Source organism: Haliotis cracherodii, unplaced genomic scaffold (assembly GCF_022045235.1).
Source record: "Haliotis cracherodii isolate W230 unplaced genomic scaffold, xgHalCrac1.p SCAF_8, whole genome shotgun sequence".
Lineage (NCBI taxonomy): Eukaryota > Metazoa > Mollusca > Gastropoda > Lepetellida > Haliotidae > Haliotis > Haliotis cracherodii.
In genome coordinates, this window is record NW_027266341.1 from 51,089,488 (window position 1) to 51,107,297 (window position 17,810).

Below are 17,810 nucleotides of genomic sequence, written 5' to 3' on the forward strand. Positions count from 1 at the left end.
ATGAAACAATCAGAGGGAAATTTAATTTTCTTTGTTAAGTTTTGTAATAGAAGATGAATTCATTGGAAATTTGACATGTCTGAAAGATTCCTTACATGATTACTTTTGTTAAATCGGGCACATAATCTATTTCATTCTTTGAGATGTCAACTCTGAATGGTCACAGCTTTCGTTTCATTTCAGGGATTTAGGAATCTTAGATTAATGATAATGTTTCTCTTATATGCTGTCACAAGTACCAACCATTTCCTGGACTTCTGTCAGCAGTGATGGATGCAGAGACCTTTAATAGCACGAAATGTGTTCACATAGTAGTTGGTTGTTTGGTTGGTTGGTTTCTTGTTTAACGCCGCACTCAGCAATATTCCAGCTATATTGGCGGTCTGTCAATAATCGAGTCTGGCCTAGACAATCCAGTGATGTATATCATGAGCATCAATCCATGAAATTGGGATCGATGACATGCATCAACCAAGTCAGCGAGTCTGACCACCCGATCCTGTTAGTTGCCTCATACGACAAGCTTAGTCGCCATTTACAGCAAGTGTGGGTTGCTGAAGACCTCGGAATCGCACAGGTCGACAGGAGGTTATGAAATATACACATATCATTACCTGCCTCCCCGGGAAGATACAGGTTCAGATTGGTCTTCAGCAGCCCATGCTTGTTATAAGAGGCTACTAAGGGGATTGAGTGGTCAGACTTGGTTGATGCATAGCACCAAGTCCCAATTGTGTAGATGGATGCTCATGATGTCAATCACTGGATTGTCTGGTCAAGCTTCAAATATTTACAGACAGTCGTCAAAAAGCTGGAATATTGCTGAGTGTGGCATCCAACAACAAACAAAATACAATCATTACCTGTCCATGTTACTCCCCTGTACTTATCCTGCTCTTAAAGGTTGCCATCACACGCTCATTCCAAGTGTGGCTTATTTCCAAAATGAGGCTGACATAATTATGCTAATTTTAACGCCACTGTTTTTCTACACATATCATAACTGGAAGTTTTGGCACCGGTGTCTGAGCTGGAAGGAATGCCATTGTGATGTATTTAGGTCATGTGATACTAAGGTCTTCCAGTCTTTGAGTACAGCTTGATGGCCTTCTTTTTAACATGTTTCAGGCCTATCACAGTTTGTGAAGGCATTTATTTTTTTTTTCAGGTTATTTTTCTGTATAAGAATTGTTCATATGCAACAGTGTATGAGCCATTTTAACATGTACTGTTTATCCCCCTTGTCTAAAAAAGCAGGGATCAGGTTATATAAAGCTCATTGTCCATCACATGCCCGAGCTTATGTCAATATGGTTAATATTGCTTATGTTATGTTATCCATGGCTGAGGAATCTTTGTCAATAGTCTGAGCTTGTAGGCTCCCATAACCTTTTCACATATTAGTGTCTTTGCTGATACATGTCAACTACTTGCATGTGTCTCTAGAAGACTGGGGCGGTGAGGTAGCCTAGTGGTTAAAGCGTTCGCTTGTCACGCCGAAGGCCCGGGTTTGATTCCCCACGTGGGTACAATGTGTGAAGCCCATATCTTGAGTCCCCCGCTGTGATATTGCTGGAATATTGCGAAAAACCACACTCACACACATTAGAAGATTAATACTGAAATTTCAATATGACTGCCCAAATGCCACTTGTAATTTTTTAAATGAATACTCTTATTATTACCAAGTTTCGTCTTGTGATGGAAAGGTGTTGGGATATGTAGTGAAGGAGAAATGAACTATGTCTTTCTTCAATTGTCCTTTTGTACCAAGTACTGTTACCTTTAGCAAATCAGCAACTTATTTTGAAATTATAAACGGGCATTCCGTCAACCTTGCGAAACTCCATGATGACGGTTACATCACGATCAATTGCCATCACACTTTCTTGTAGAAGTATCGTGGTATTTTTGAGTCCTATAAAGCTCTCGAACCAACACGACACCAGTTTGCAGGGACTAGATAAATAGTGTTTTTAAATATTTAACTGAAATACCCACATGTGTAAAAACTAGTGAGTAACAGAAATTTGAATACCCAGATAGAATTACTGATACCCAATGATTTTAAAATGCATGGGTAAAATACCCACAACACCAAAAGCTTATCTGGCACTCTGTACGTACAATGTGAGAAGCCATTCCTGGTGTCACCCACAGTGATGTTGGTGGAATATTGTTTAAAGTGATGTAAATACTCACTCACTCACTCACTCACTCACTCACTCACTCACTCACTATCCAAGGTAATACAATAAGACCTTTTGCTAAAACGTCAATTAAGAGGAGGCTTTGAAATTATAACATTAATGATTTACACGCTCTTCCACTGAGCATTGGAACCCTGATTCTGCAGGAAAGATGGATTCATGTATTTTAATCTCATGTTTTATTGGGAAAGAAATTTATTTTTAGGATTTTCCTTGAGAGAGGCGTATCATGGAGGGAGGCAGTTTCATATTTTTAAAGCATCCTTTATATGGGCATTGAACAGGTCGCATACTGTCTGTTATCCTAATTATATCCATAATATCATCAATATCAGTTCTGAAAAAGAACCAAACCTGAAATAGATGCTATTAGACAATTTGTTCCTTTTGATGTTCATGGATTTACTATATTGGTAGTGAGAGCTTTTAGACAGACACTGATGGTTTTCACTCGTGTCATAAGAGTGTAACGGGTAGGCGATTCTTCCATCTCCCGACTAATGGTATTTAATTACCAGCTTGTTTACCAGTCCATTTTTGAAGTTTCATCATGGCAAAGTAATGCGGTGATTTCTTCCTTGATCCAGCACTATCCACAGGAATTCACTAGGTTAGGGCTTATTTATAGACAAGAGCAATTTTCTGAGGTATTAGTCACTATGGAGGGAGTTTCCAGGAGGGATAGTGTGGAGAAGACTTGTGGCTGGAGGCTGGAGGCTGTTATTTGTGGTGTGTTCTGCACTTTGATGACTTGTCCAGCACACGCAGTAGTATCTACTGGCTGTGAGCAGTTGTGGGGATAACAACACTAGATTAACATAAGGGGTGAAAAGATACAAGGTCAGGATACGATGCGTATCGCGATACATAGGTCACGACACATTTATGTCAAATCATGTGGAAGTTTCTTGACTAAATATTTAAGGGGAGGTTCCGAAGGAAAAGCTAGCTGTAGACACGTGTGGCTATTTTCCATTGTTAACTTGAAAAGCCAATTGCAACACAGTTTGCTATATTTGACTGACAAAAGGTTCATAAGGGTGTGTAGCAAGCGTATCTACTTGTATCGATACAGAAAATAACATATCCTATGTTGTATCGTCGCATGTAGACTCATGATGCATCAGTGCCTCTTATTTACATAGCATTTATATCAATCATAAGACAGTGAACCATTTTGAAATTGACACTTCAACATGTTTAAAAACTAGGACATGTAGAGACAACATCAACTTTGACATGCAAAACATGTTCACTAGGACGTGTAAACAGCGACTTTGACATGCAAAATATATTCACTAAGATGTGTAGACATTGACTTTGACATGCAAAACATGTTCGTAAGGATGTGTAGACATTGACTTTGACATGCAAAACATGTTCGCAAGGATGTGTAGACATCGACTTTGACATGCAAAACATGTTCACTAGGATGTGTAGACATCGACTTTGACATGCAAAACATATTCTCTAAGACGTGTAGACATTGACTTGCAAAACATTCACAAGAACACATAAGCATCCGCTAGGTCATGGAGACACCAATTACTAGGACAACATCCATTAGAATGTGTAGAAAACCCCCACTCTGATATTCTGTATATCTGCAAGAGTACATGGATGTAGGCACAATGAAAATTGAATCATTTGGCTGTTAATCAGAGCCTGTGTTACATCAAAACTGCAACCCGGCATATTTCTTACCATGGTGCAAGATGGCTTGTTGCAACGATCATGACTATTAGTGAATGACGTCTCTGTCTTTATTGCCAAATAATAAGAGAATCTGTGGTATTCACCTTATTCTGTTTTGAATCTGCACAGGATGGCTATACAAATATAATTACCAGACTTTCTTCTATACACCATGTAGAAGATAAGTCATACATCACCTAGCGTGTAAACAGTGTCCCTAACAACTGATTATCTCTTTAAGAAGCAGCAGCACCATCTGGTGGAGAGACAGATAACTATATAAATACTGATGTCAATGAACTCATAACTAATGCTGTGCCATAACAAAACCTGCAAAAAACTAGCCCGAACAAATCAGAATTGTCTGTTAGCTCAGGGAGGTGAAGCCTAGGGCTATCAAAAACACAGAATGTTTCTTGTCTTCCACATTGAACAGCAGCATTGTTGAGAATATTGCCCGAAACCTATACAGTGTTACATGCACATGACTCCCCAGGCAGCCTGTGTCATTGCTACACAAGTAAATTATCTGTAGATGCATTTACCCTATAGCAGTGTATACTACTGAAAAAAGTTGAGGACAACTCAATTCTTTTATATTTATGCTGTAGTTAATGTGTCATGCCAGAATCTGGTGATCCTTAACTTTCCTATAGTAGTATATGTATGTGTGCTTGCTAATTGGAGTATCTGCTCTGTATCATTCAAATAGATTAGTGGTTTTACTAGAATTATATACATGATGTACAAGTTCAAGACTCATGGTACCTGTTAAAGACTGATGGTATGAGGAGATTACACCGTTGGCAACTCATTGTATAAGTAGATTATATGTGTTGGAGACTCATGGTATAAGTAGATTATACAGTTGGCAACTCATTGTATAAGTAGATAATACAGTTGGCAACTCATTGTATATGTAGATTATACAGTTGGCAACTCATTGTATAAGTGAATTATATGTGTTGGAGACTCATTGTATAAGTAGATTATACAGTTGGCAACTCATTGTAGAAGTAGATTATACAGTTGGCAACTCATTGTATATGTAGATTATACAGTTGGCAACTCATTGTATAAGTAAATTATATGTGTTGGAGACTCATGGTATAAGTAGATTATATGTGTTGGAGACTCATGGTATAAGTAGATTATACAGTTTGCAACTCATTGTAGAAGTAGATTATACAGTTGGCAACTCATTGTATATGTAGATTATACAGTTAGCAACTCATTGTATATGTAGATTATGCAGTTGGCAACTCATTGTTTATGTAGATTATACAGTTGGCAACTCATTGTATATGTAGATTATACAGTTGGCAACTCATTGTATAAGTAGATTTTACGTGTTGGCAACTCATTGTATATGTAGATTATACAGTTGGCAACTCATCGTATATGTAGATTATACAGTTGGCAACTCATTGTATATGTAGATTATACAGTTGGCAACTCATTGTATAAGTAGATAATACAGTTAGCAACTCATTGTATAAGTAGATTATACAGTTGGCAACTCATTGTATAAGTAGATTATACAGTTAGCAACTCATTGTATATGTAGATTATACAGTTGGCAACTCATTGTATATGTAGATTATACAGTAAGCAACTCATTGTATATGTAGATTATACAGTTGGCAACTCATTGTATATGTAGATTATGCAGTTGGCAACTCATTGTGGAAGTAGATTATACAGTTTGCAACTCGTTGTAGAAGTAGATTATACGCGTTGGAGACGCATGGTATATGTAGATTATACAGTTAGCCACTCATTGTATAAGTAGATTATACAGTTGGCAACTCATTGTATATGTAGATTATACAGTTGGCAACTCATTGTATATGTAGATTATACAGTTGGCAACTCATTGTATATGTAGATTATACAGTTGGCAACTCATTGTATATGTAGATTATACAGTTGGCAACTCATCGTATATGTAGATTATACAGTTGGCAACTCATTGTATATGTAGATTATACAGTTGGCAACTCATTGTATATGTAGATTATGCAGTTGGCAACTCATTGTATAAGTAGATTATACATGTTGGAGACTCATGGTATAAGTAGATAATACACTTGGCAACTCATTGTATAAGTAGATTATACAGTTGGCAACTCATTGTATAAGTAGATTAAATGTGTTGGAGACTCATGATATAAGTAGATTATACAGTTGGCAACCCATTGTATATGTAGATTATACAGTTGGCAACTCATTGTATAAGTTGTTTAGGACCATGGAGTTGTTCATAGTATGGAATTGACAAATTTAGTTACATTAAACTACACTTATTACAAACTGACGGATATAACAAACTTTTTTTTGGTCCCGGCTATTTGCTGTACCAGTATATATGCTGTATATATGCTTATATAAAGCTACGGTTAATACGAACTAAAGTTAGGGTCTCTTTGAGTTTGTTATAACCGTAGTTAACTGTATATGTTTTACAGTTGAAAATAAGATTCTCCGATTGTAAAAAATGTTGAACCGAAATCGTCCAGGCAGAAACTACTTTTCTCAGATGTTTTGTACCCATATTACGGACTTCATAGATCTTGGATAAAGAACTGAACAACCCTAACACTATTTTGTCTGGACTTTTATGTATGTGACACACATTTACTTGGTCTAATTATGACTACAAAGTAATGTCTTACTGACTTCAAACACGTTTCATATTTTGAAGTTCACATTACAGCACACGAACAGATTTGTGATGTGTGTACTTGAAGACTTTATTCTGCTAGGTAATTAGTATGGTGTCAGCTTTACATTGTTTTGCTTGATTTATTCCTTAATGGAGGGTGTAATAAACAATATGTGCAGGGTTTTATTACAACTGTCGCTGAGTGTTAGAAGTCAGCTGAAAATAAGTTGATTGTACCTACTGACACGGGTGTGATTAATCCATGTCAGAAATAGTTCAAGCAGTCTATGCTCAGTCCTTTCTCGGTGTTCCTGCAAGGCAACCAGGTGGTCTGGCTTGTAACTTGGAAGATTGTGTGTCAGAGTACCCTGACGACATGGCTTGTTGCTCCCAATATCAGTGACTGGTTTGTCTGGTCCAAACTCCATTATTTACTTGATCCGCGAAGATCTGGGGTAGAATAGGTCTTCAGCAACCGATGCTTGCCGTAAAAGGCGGCTATGCTTGTCGTAAGAGGCGACTAAGGGATCGGATGGTCAGGCTTGCTGACTTGGTTGATGCATGTCATCGATCCCAATTAAAATGGACACTGTCTGTGCATCTGTGCATGTGAGATGTCGTGAAAATTAATTTTTAAAATTTCTAAGACAACAACTTTGACTGAACTTTGCTCGTTTCCGTTTTGGATCTTGAAAACCATGCAATATTCCTTCACCAAACTTGGCAAAGAATAGGTCTTGTGGTAAACTGATGCTTTTTTATAGTTTGGGATTTCTTAAACAAATATTTTTCGAGTTTCCATGGCAACAAGTTTCATATATTCATTCACGACAAGTATTTGCCATTGCAGGGGATATTGATGGCTCTGTCCCCTTGTTCTGAATAGTTTCCCTGTGTGAATTAAGGAAGAACTCCCATGTTCTCATTCCTGCTCAGGGTTTCAGATCAGTGTGTTTTCTAGTACATTGACTGCCTGGCATCCAAACTGTCCTGAAGTCATTTTTTTATGTAATTTTTAACCATATAGAAGAATGTCATACCATCTACAACAGACTGTTTGATTGTTTAACGCCACACTCAGCAATATTCCAACTATATGACGATGGTCTGTAAATAATCAAGTCTCAACCAGGCAATTCAGTGATTGATGTCATGAGCATAGATCTATGCATTTGGTATAAGATGACATGTATCAAAAAGTCAGCGAGCCTGAGCCCAATTCTGCTGCCTGCACTTCTGTCTTAAATGCTGCCTGCACTTCTGTCTTAAATGCTGCCTGCACTTCAGTCTTAAATGCTGCATGCACTTCTGTCTTAAATGCTGCTTGCACTTCTGTCTTAAATGCTGCATGCACTTCTGTCTTAAACCACTGCATGTGCTTCTGTCTTAAACCACTGCATGCACTTCTGTCTTAAACCACTGCATGCACTTCTGTCTTAAACCGCTGCATGCACTTCTGTCTTAAATGCTGCTTGCACTTCTGTCTTAAATGCTGCATGCACTTCTGTCTTAAACCACTGCATGCACTTCTGTCTTAAACCATTGCATGCACTTCTGTCTTAAATGCTGCCTGCACTTCTGTCTTAAATGCTGCATGCACTTCTGTCTTAAACCACTGCATGCACTTCTGTCTTAAATGCTGCATGCCCTTCTGTCTTAAACCACTGCATGCACTTCTGTCTTAAACCGCAGCATGCACTTCTGTCTTAAACCACTGCATGCACTTCTGTCTTAAACCGCTGCATGCACTTCTGTCTTAAACCACTGCATACACTTCTGTCTTAAACCGCTGCATGCACTTCTGTCTTAAACCACTGCATGTGCTTCTGTCTTAAATGCTGCATGCACTTCTGTCTTAAACCACTGCATGCACTTCTGTCTTAAACCACTGCATGCACTTCTGTCTTAAATGCTGCATGCACTTCTGTCTTAAACCGCTGCATGCACTTCTGTCTTAAACCGCAGCATGCACTTCTGTCTTAAACCACTGCATGCACTTCTGTCTTAAATGCTGCATGCACTTCTGTCTTAAACCACTGCATGCACTTCTGTCTTAAATGCTGCATGCACTTCTGTCTTAAACCACTGCATGCACTTCTGTCTTAAATGCTGCCTGCACTTCTGTCTTAAACCGCTGCATGCACTTCTGTCTTAAACCGCTGCATGCACTTCTGTCTTAAACCACTGCATGCACTTCTGTCTTAAATGCTGCATGCACTTCTGTCTTAAACCACTGCATGCACTTCTGTCTTAATCTATTTCATCAAGCGAATAGTAGTTTAGTACTATGGCTGGGATGCCTTATGTTGAAATTCATCAACCATAAATTCATAGTTAGAAGTTAGTTGAAGGAATGAAATCATTTCATGTTGTCTACACCAATGTAATACGGTGAGAGGATGCCAGTTTGTCCCGTCAGCTACAACACTCGGACATCTAAGACATCAGGTTAAGGCTAATTTGACGCAAAGAGCACTTCGTTTTTTAGAGTATGGTATTAGAACAAAGGAAAATAGAATATTGACTGCAATCTCCTTTTCATAGTTAATTGAGTCTTTATGGCTTTGCATTCTTTCTGTATATGACTGATTAATGGCAATACTGACATTGAAAATGATTGATGTGTTCACATCGTAAGTTGTGATGTTACCTGTGAGGATCCGGGGTAGAATAGGTCTTCAGCAACCCATGCTTGCCGTAATAGGCGACTATGCTTGTTGTAAGAGGCAACTAACAGGATTTGGTGGTCAAGCTCGCTGACTTGGTTGATTCATGTCATCGTATCCCAGTTTCATAGATCGATGTTCATGACATCAATCACTGGATTGTCTGGTCCAGACTCGATTATTTACTGCCGTCACATAGCTGGAAGGCTGCTGAGTCACATGGAATCAAACCTTTTGCTAGAGCCAACACATTACCAATGGGGCCACCACACTAGTCTAGACAGCCCATTACCAGATTACCGGTCGATTATATACAGACTGCCATCATATAGCTGGAAAACTGCATAGTGCAGCATTAAACAACAAACCAACAAACCTAATGTAACAAGTTTTGTAGCAATACAAGGGCTTTCCTTTCAAGTGCTGTATCAGCTCAGTTGGATCAGGTGCCAGGACCCCTTTAAGGTGTTGCATCAAGTCTGGCTGGTCATGGCTGGTCATAACTCTGGCAGTGAGGACTACCAGACTTGCCATATTGCTCTTTATTAAAGGGGGAGATTGTAATTGGGCTGTGGTACCATTATCAACCATCTCCTAATATCCAGCTACACCCAAGGCAAGATATGAAACAGTCACACTGAACATCACTGTATTTCAGGTAAATCACTTCCTTGCTTCAAATGCACAATTTGGCTCAATTTGAACCGAAATAGATATTTTGGTGGCAAATTAGTATTGTTTATGGGGCCTGCAACAGTTTAGCTGTGTCAAGCCTTTTACACACTTCCATTGACCCAACACATTGGGAAGTGATCTGAAAATTGTCTTTTTTCAATTTTGGTTAGCTTCACCTTTGATTCCATTCTGTGTTTGATCGCAAAATTGGCTTGAATCTAATTTGTGCCCTGTTGTACGTCAGTTCTCTTTGTCTGGTCACGAGGCTTGACTGTTGAGATAGCTAAGGGAGAAACGTGACGTGCCATCAATAGCTCAGCATGTGTAATAGATCTAATTATCATCTCTGCCTGTCTAACTTCATGATGTCTTCAACTGACTCCATATCATTGACAGGTAGTAGGTTTGTCTGGGTCAGTGGGTTGGCCCCATGGGGGATGTGCTTGCTCATTATGCACTAGATGAAGTTTTGATTCCATGTGATTGTTAATTGGCTGTCTAGAACACTGGGTGGCCCTATGGGTAATGTGCTGGCCATGAGCATGATGAGCATCAGGTTTGATGCCATATGATTGGTAATGGGCTGTCAGGGGCAGTGTGGTGGCCTCATTGGTTAATGTGCAGTTTTTTCAAGGATAGACCAAAATTTTGTTTCTATGTAAAAGGTAAAAGGTTATATGAGGCTCATCCAACATGAAGGTTTGTATCCATGTGACAGTGTACAAACTGTCTGGAGCGGAGTCGGGCCCTGTGGGTAATGTGCTCTCTTGTTAATTCAAGGTTTAATCAAACGTTTCATTCCACATACTTGTACAATATGTGAAGCTCCTTCTTTGTGATCTCTTCTTTGATATGGTGGCAGGATTGCTAAATACAGCTAAAGGGTGCCCACTAGACCTCATAGCTTGATTTTTTGCAACACTGTATGCTTAAACACCACCATTGTATTGTTGGAACATGGATTGATAGTTAAATTATGCACATGTGTAGAATGACTAAGTGAGTCACGCAGCTTGTCGAGAATATATATACTCACTGCCAAAAGAAACATGAACCATAGAAACATATAGAGAAGAATGTAAGTTAAGGACAGATGTTTCCAATGTGAACCAATTAATGACAAAACTAACAATCAGTCAAGTGTTACCACAGTGTCTTTATTCTTATCATGATATGCTGCGTGAGATTTCAAAACTTTACACGCTAATCCTGCACAAGTCAAATGGTGCATCTCGAGTCATCGATCTATGATGTCACCTGTGATGCGTTCATGAGTGTCGGTTCACACAACACAACAGTATGTTTGTTTGTACTTCGATCCAATCTAATATCTCTTGAATATGAGTAATTCTTCATATATTAACATATCATATTCGATGTTATAAGCCCCCAGGGCGCTCTCAAAATTAGAAATATGGGGCTCTTATGAGAATATTATTTCGGTGGAAAAAACAGAGTTGAAAGATAAATTTCGTGGTTTATGCTGACAGACTGAAATGTTTATATGCGACATATATTTTTTCCAGAATTTAATTGCCCACAATTAAGAATGCATATAACACACGAGTGCGTTTTATACGCGAATAAATAAGTCTTGTGAACATTGATCAATCGGAAGGGGTGCTAAATGGGATTGTTCACAAGCCAATATATTAGCAAATATCGCCGTGGGCGCTTATTAAAGCGGGGCGCTTATTACATCGAATACGGTATATAGTATTCACGTTTCTTTTATCAGTGAGTATATAAGGCCTGGTATAACTTTTATAATGAAAATGAAATGTTAAATACTAGAAGTCCTTTGAACATCCTAGCTGTATTACATCCTAGCCATAAATTGTGTAATTTTCCTGTCATGACTCTATAAAATGATTTGTAAAATTCTCTTTTCTGTAGGTGTGTTTTCAAAGTGAAGCCACAGTTGTTCAATTTGACTCAAATTGTCTGAATTTAGGTTGGTTGGCATGTTTTCATTGCATTTAATGATGGACTCAAGTTTCAGTGCTGTGAAATGTGTCAAGTATGTCATATTGTTTATGGTTTGGTATGAATTGTTTTGTATTGTGATACACTGTGGAAACCCTTGGTAGTGGATATTGTTAACAGTTTTCTTACAAAAGAACCAGAGATTATATTGTCAAGTTCAGTGCCCTTCACACTTGACATTTGTTTAAGTTTTCGTCTAAAGAGGCAAACCATTTGATATTCTAGAGTTTGGGCCTGGGATTTGTTTTGACAAAAAAATAACTGCTGTAAAATTTGTAAATAATTTGTCTTCAAATTTTACCAAAAATGTAGTTTGCTCACTGGACTTGACGGATATTTTGCAAAATAATGTGTTTTGGGGCCCAAAATATTTGTGTGTTTGAAGTCTGACTGACACAAATATTCTTTCTCTTACAAAAATCCCAGGCCTTTGAATATCAAATGCCTTAGGAACCCACTTTTTCCTGTTTGTTCATTTTCTGCAAACAGTGGAACCTCACTGTTCAATGTAGTTCATTATCACGGAAACTGGGCTTCACGCTTGTCATGGTTGCTGGGGCATATATTGTGTTGACAACTATGACTGGGTACTGAGAGACAAGGTTCCATTAAAACATTAAGATTTCTTTTGACAATGATGCAGCATTGAGATTGAGGAGTGATGAACCATGACAACTGAATGGAGACTTAAGTGGTTTTTTTCCAATTGGATTTAGCAGTTGTTTATCTCAGTGTGGTTGCTAGAGTGGATTGGATGGCCTGAATAGGGTTTTAGGACACAGGTGACCCTGTCGTCTAAGATAACACAATTCACTGTACAGAGTTGCATCCCTTGGGCATGCCAGAAACCGATGATCATGGGTTCAAGTCCTGCTTTGCCCTGATATGTTTCTAGGTTTGTCAGCACCATACCCATGCTCCTGGATTTCACCAATGTGGTAAACATCTGAGACCTGCATCACTTCACCATGATATAATTTTAAAACTGCTCAAAGCAGTGTTGAACCTAACACACTCACTCACACTGATTTAAGCAGCTGGCAAGCTCAGTGTGGTTGCTTGTATGGATTTGATAAATGGATTAGATGATGATAGTGGTTTTTGTTCCGATTGGGTTTTAGCAGTTGGTTTAAGGAAAGTGTGCTTTCTTGTATGGTCTTACATGGATAACACCTTTGCCAGTTCCAGTCACAATATTGCAAAAATCAGTAATCTGCAATCCTTCCTTTCAATGAACAGACAATGTAATTTTCTAATAGAAGCTGCACTGTTGCAACTAATGATGTATACTACTCAAAACATGTTAAGGAACACCCAATTTTTTATATGAGTATTTTTCTTCCAATTGTGTTGTTTAACTTGTTTTGAGTAGTATATTTGAAATTACAGGGCAAGGCATGTGGGAGGAAATAGTTAGCATTCATGAGGGTTCTGTAGGTGGGGTGAGCATGAAGCCCTTGAGGTAGATATGTCCCCCACTTTTACCATTCTGTGCTGTTTTTCTCGCTGTGTATTTACACAAGCAGATAATCTGAGTGATTAGCATTCCTAGAGCAGGCAAGATACTTGTGTCTCACAACAACTCCACAATCCCCCAACCTACAACCTGGCCTGGAATAAAGGACAGATTTACACAATCTTCATCAAACACAACCCAACCACTAGGGCACCCTGGACACAGCTTTGTCACAGTCACAAGGCAACAATGGGAAGAGTGGTTGGTGTGTATTTATCAATGGTGTATGTGTATCTGATTGTGGTTTTATGAAAGAATGTTTGCACCATCCCATCCTCGCACCTCCCACTCCTGATCCAGACCTTCACAGGTTCTGCTTGCATTCCATGGCCTTGTAACTCAGCAGCAGGGGTGGGAACTGTCTGGTTTGCCAAGTAGAGAGGCCTTCATCATATTCTTACCATTTCTGGTCCTCCTTGGGGAACCGGAGGCAGAATAGGTCCCAGTACCCCATGCATGTGGTAATGTGACCAAATAGATCTCGTCAGGCTCAGTGACTTCGTTGCACAAAGTGATCTTAGCGCTATGATTATCGTAAGGCCATGTTGTGAAAGTCTTAGCGCTAAGATTGCTTTGTGGTACGGAGCCCTGATGTTTTGTGATGTTGCTCACAATATCAAATATTGGTTTGTTTGGTCCAGATTTGATTTTTAACAGGTCGCAGTGATATTGTGGAATATTGCTGACTTCTGTGTTAAATGACAAACATTTTGTTTTTTATTTGTTTAACGCCGCACTCAGCAATATTCCAGCTATATGATGGCGGTCTGTAAATAATCAAGCCTGGACCAGACAATGCAGTGATGGACATAATAAACATCGATCCACGCAATTGGGAATCGATTACAGTTGCATCAACCAAGTCAGCGAGCCTGACCACCCGATCCCGTTAGTCACCTAAAACATTTTTTACTACTATTAAAAACTTGTGAATAATATTATTCCCCAAATGTGTCCCCAGTGGGTCTACATTTGTATGTTGCCAAGCTTCGTTAGGGTAGCTTTGTGTTGAAGATCACTTTCTAAAGTGGGCCCACTTTTTCTGTCATAGTGATTGCAACAGGAGGTACCACATACATGTATATGAATCGCAAAGCTTCATAAGGGTGGCATTTTGATAACCATTTTCTGAAATGTGGGCCTACATTTTCCATTCATATATGGTGATTGAAACATGTAGGCCCACATTTGTATGTTGCCGAGCTTTTCATTGTGGGCCCATCTTGCACTGATTAGAAAAGCAGAGTTAGATCCCTTTTCAAACCACCGCTAATGCTGTTTTGCCCTGCTTATCCTTTTTCAATAGGGATCACCTAGATTCACTGTTAATGATTGTGAATTGGGATTTCAATCGAAGATGGTGATTGTTTCACTATGCATTTACCTGAACACACTGGTATTTGAAGTTCTCTTCAAGGTGACATGTGAAAGCCGAGTAAAAGAAGAGCATAATGTTCTTGAAATTCTCAGGACAGCATAGCCAGGCCGATAATGGCTCTCAGAGGACAGGGAATTTCCTGTGGTTGATGAGAGGATGGGTCCACATGGAAGCATTAGTTGGCTCTGCTCACTTCATGAACGTAAGGTGCAAGTCTGAAGCCTGTCCTGGCATGAGGCTGTTTTCATTTAGATGTGGACCAAAGTCCCAGATTGAGATATTGATTGTAGACAGGATATAGTGACAGATTAATCGGTCACAGTTCGAAACATGGACCAAATACTCACAGATTGATGTTGTCACAAGAGTGACAGATAGACCAATCACATATAGATCTATGGACCCAAGAGTCACATATTGATATCAGGACAAAAGTGACCGACTAAGTAGTCACATATTGATATGTGGACCAAAGAGTCACATATTGATATATGGACCAAAGAGTCACATATTGATATGTGGACCAAAGAGTCACATATTGATATATGGACCAAAGAGTCACATATTGATATGTGGACTAAAGAGTCACAGATTGATGTTGTCACAAGAGTGACAGATAGACCAATCACATATAGATATATGGACCAAAGAGTCACATATTGATATATGGACCAGAGAGTCACATATTGATATGTGGACCAAAGAGTCACATATTGATATGTGGACCAAAGAGTCACATATTGATATGTGGGCCAAAGAGTCACATATTGAAATGTGGACCAAATAGTCACATATTGATATCATGACAAGAGTGACCGACTAAGTAGTCACATATTGATATGTGGACCAAAGAGTCACATATTGATATATGGACCAGAGTCACATATTGATATATGGACCAAAGAGTCACATATTGATATATGGACCAGAGAGTCACATATTGATATATGGACCAAAGAGTCACATATTGATATATGGACCAGAGAGTCACATATTGATATATGGACCAAAGAGTCACATATTGATGTATGGACCAAAGAGTCACATACTGATATGTGGACCAAAGAGTCACATACTGATATGTGGACCAAGGAGTCTGTTGATATAGTGACAAGAGTAACAGAGAGACCAGACACAGACTGATACATGCACCAAGTCACAGATTTATATAGAATCTTAAAGACGAAATTGATAAATTCAACAAAGCTCAAACAATGACACTTTGAGATATAGTATGGTCCCAATTGGTGTATCAGAAGGGTTAAGGGACAAGAATGATAATTTGTGTGTTTGGTGTAATGGACTTATGTTGATGGTAACACTGGATTGTTGAAATGCGACTCAGGTAATGTAGTTTGAGATTTGGAACGACTAGTGATATGTTGTGTGTTGTTTCTTGACATGTTTGTATGTTATGGTATCTCAATCTGTCGGAAGGTCCTGTACCTCAAGAAACCCGTAAGCAGTATGAGTTTCCTCTTGTCAGAGAGGGGAGTTATTATCAATAATCATATCACTACAGTAGCTGTGTTGTGCAAGCAGTGAAATCCAAATAAATCATACCACATCTGAAGTGTTTCTGTTTAATGTGGGTGCCCTAGGGCTCTCAAGGTCGGCCATTTATCTTCCTCCTGGCTCTCCAGATCTGGTAGGCTCGGTGTTGACTTTGACCCCCAGCGATGACAGTGAGCCAACACTGTATACAAAAGCTTAACTACAGTTAATAACTCCGTATTTACTCTCCAAACACACATATGAATTTGTGGCACTTTGTTATGATGTTATGATTGTGGATCTACTGTTGAACAATAGAAAGATGATAGTACTCCGATGCCATGGGTATAACAACCCTTGTAGGAGCACTCTTTGTGTGTTATTGACCCAAGACTTGTGTATTGATCTACGTAAAGATTATATATAGAAGCTGTTTGTGTCAGTTAAGGCCTGTATGCTGCGTCACCAGAGCCTTCCGTGGACAGAGGGGTGTAAGTCGTGGACAGAGGGGTCGTGGACAGAGGGGTGTAAGTCGTGGACAAAAGGGTCGTGGACAGAGGGGTGTAAGTCGTGGACAGAGGGGTGTAAGTCGTGGACAGAGGGGTCGTGGACAGAGGGGTGTAAGTTGTGGACAGAGGGGTGTAAGTTGTGGACAGAGGGGTGTAGGTCGGTGGACAACCACATGAGGGACTGGAATCAAGTATTTTTAATGTTTTGATAATTTTTTTATTATACCCCCGACCTAACAGCATGGGGTATATTGCTGGTTATACAAAAGAAATTCTGTCCGTCCTTCCGAGGATATTTTTTAGTGCGACCTATTACTTGAAAACTACTGCATAGATTCTTTTCAAATTTGGTGAACACTTTCTATACCAATAAGAGAGGTGGATGCAAAGTTTGATTTCAATATTTGGATTTTCTGAAGAAAATACAGCTACGTTCCGTTTAATTTTGGTAATCTTTTTACTTAAACATTTGTGTGACCTATCATTTGAAAACTACTTAATGGATTCTTTTCAAATTTAGCAAACAGTTTCCATACTAAGAGGTGCAATGCAAATTTTGACTTTGATATGTGGATTGTCTGAGAAAATATGAATTTGCACATGTTTTGAACTTTGAATGTTTTTTTTACTTCAACATTTGTGTGACCTATAACTTGAGAACTACTTCATGGATTCTTTTCAAATTAATGGGACACTTCTATACCAATAGGAGAGGTGCAGTGCAAAGTTTGATTTTGATATGTGTATTTTCTGAAAAAATAAGTTTTTTTTCAAGTTTTGAACTAAGAATGTTTCTTTTTACTTTAACATTTGTATGGCCTGTTTATTTGAGAACTACTTCGTGGATTCTTTTCCAATAGGGGGAACAGTTTCTTTTTCCAATAGGAGAGGTGCAGTGCAAAGTTTGATTTTGATAAGTGGATTTTCTGAGAAAATATTGCTTTTTTCATGTTGAAACTTAGAAATATGTTTGAGACGAAGTAGGGTGTATAAGTGAGCCCTGCTCACTTTTTGCC

At 38.8% G+C, this 17,810-nt stretch overlaps 1 protein-coding gene across 4 annotated transcripts in view; it reads left to right on the top strand.

Annotated features, from left to right (window-relative positions):
* The window catches only part of LOC139450693 (rho guanine nucleotide exchange factor 17-like), a 114,305-nt gene that overhangs the window by 17,185 nt on the left and 79,310 nt on the right, over nucleotides 1–17,810 (top strand). The gene's annotated exons all lie outside the window — the stretch shown is intronic.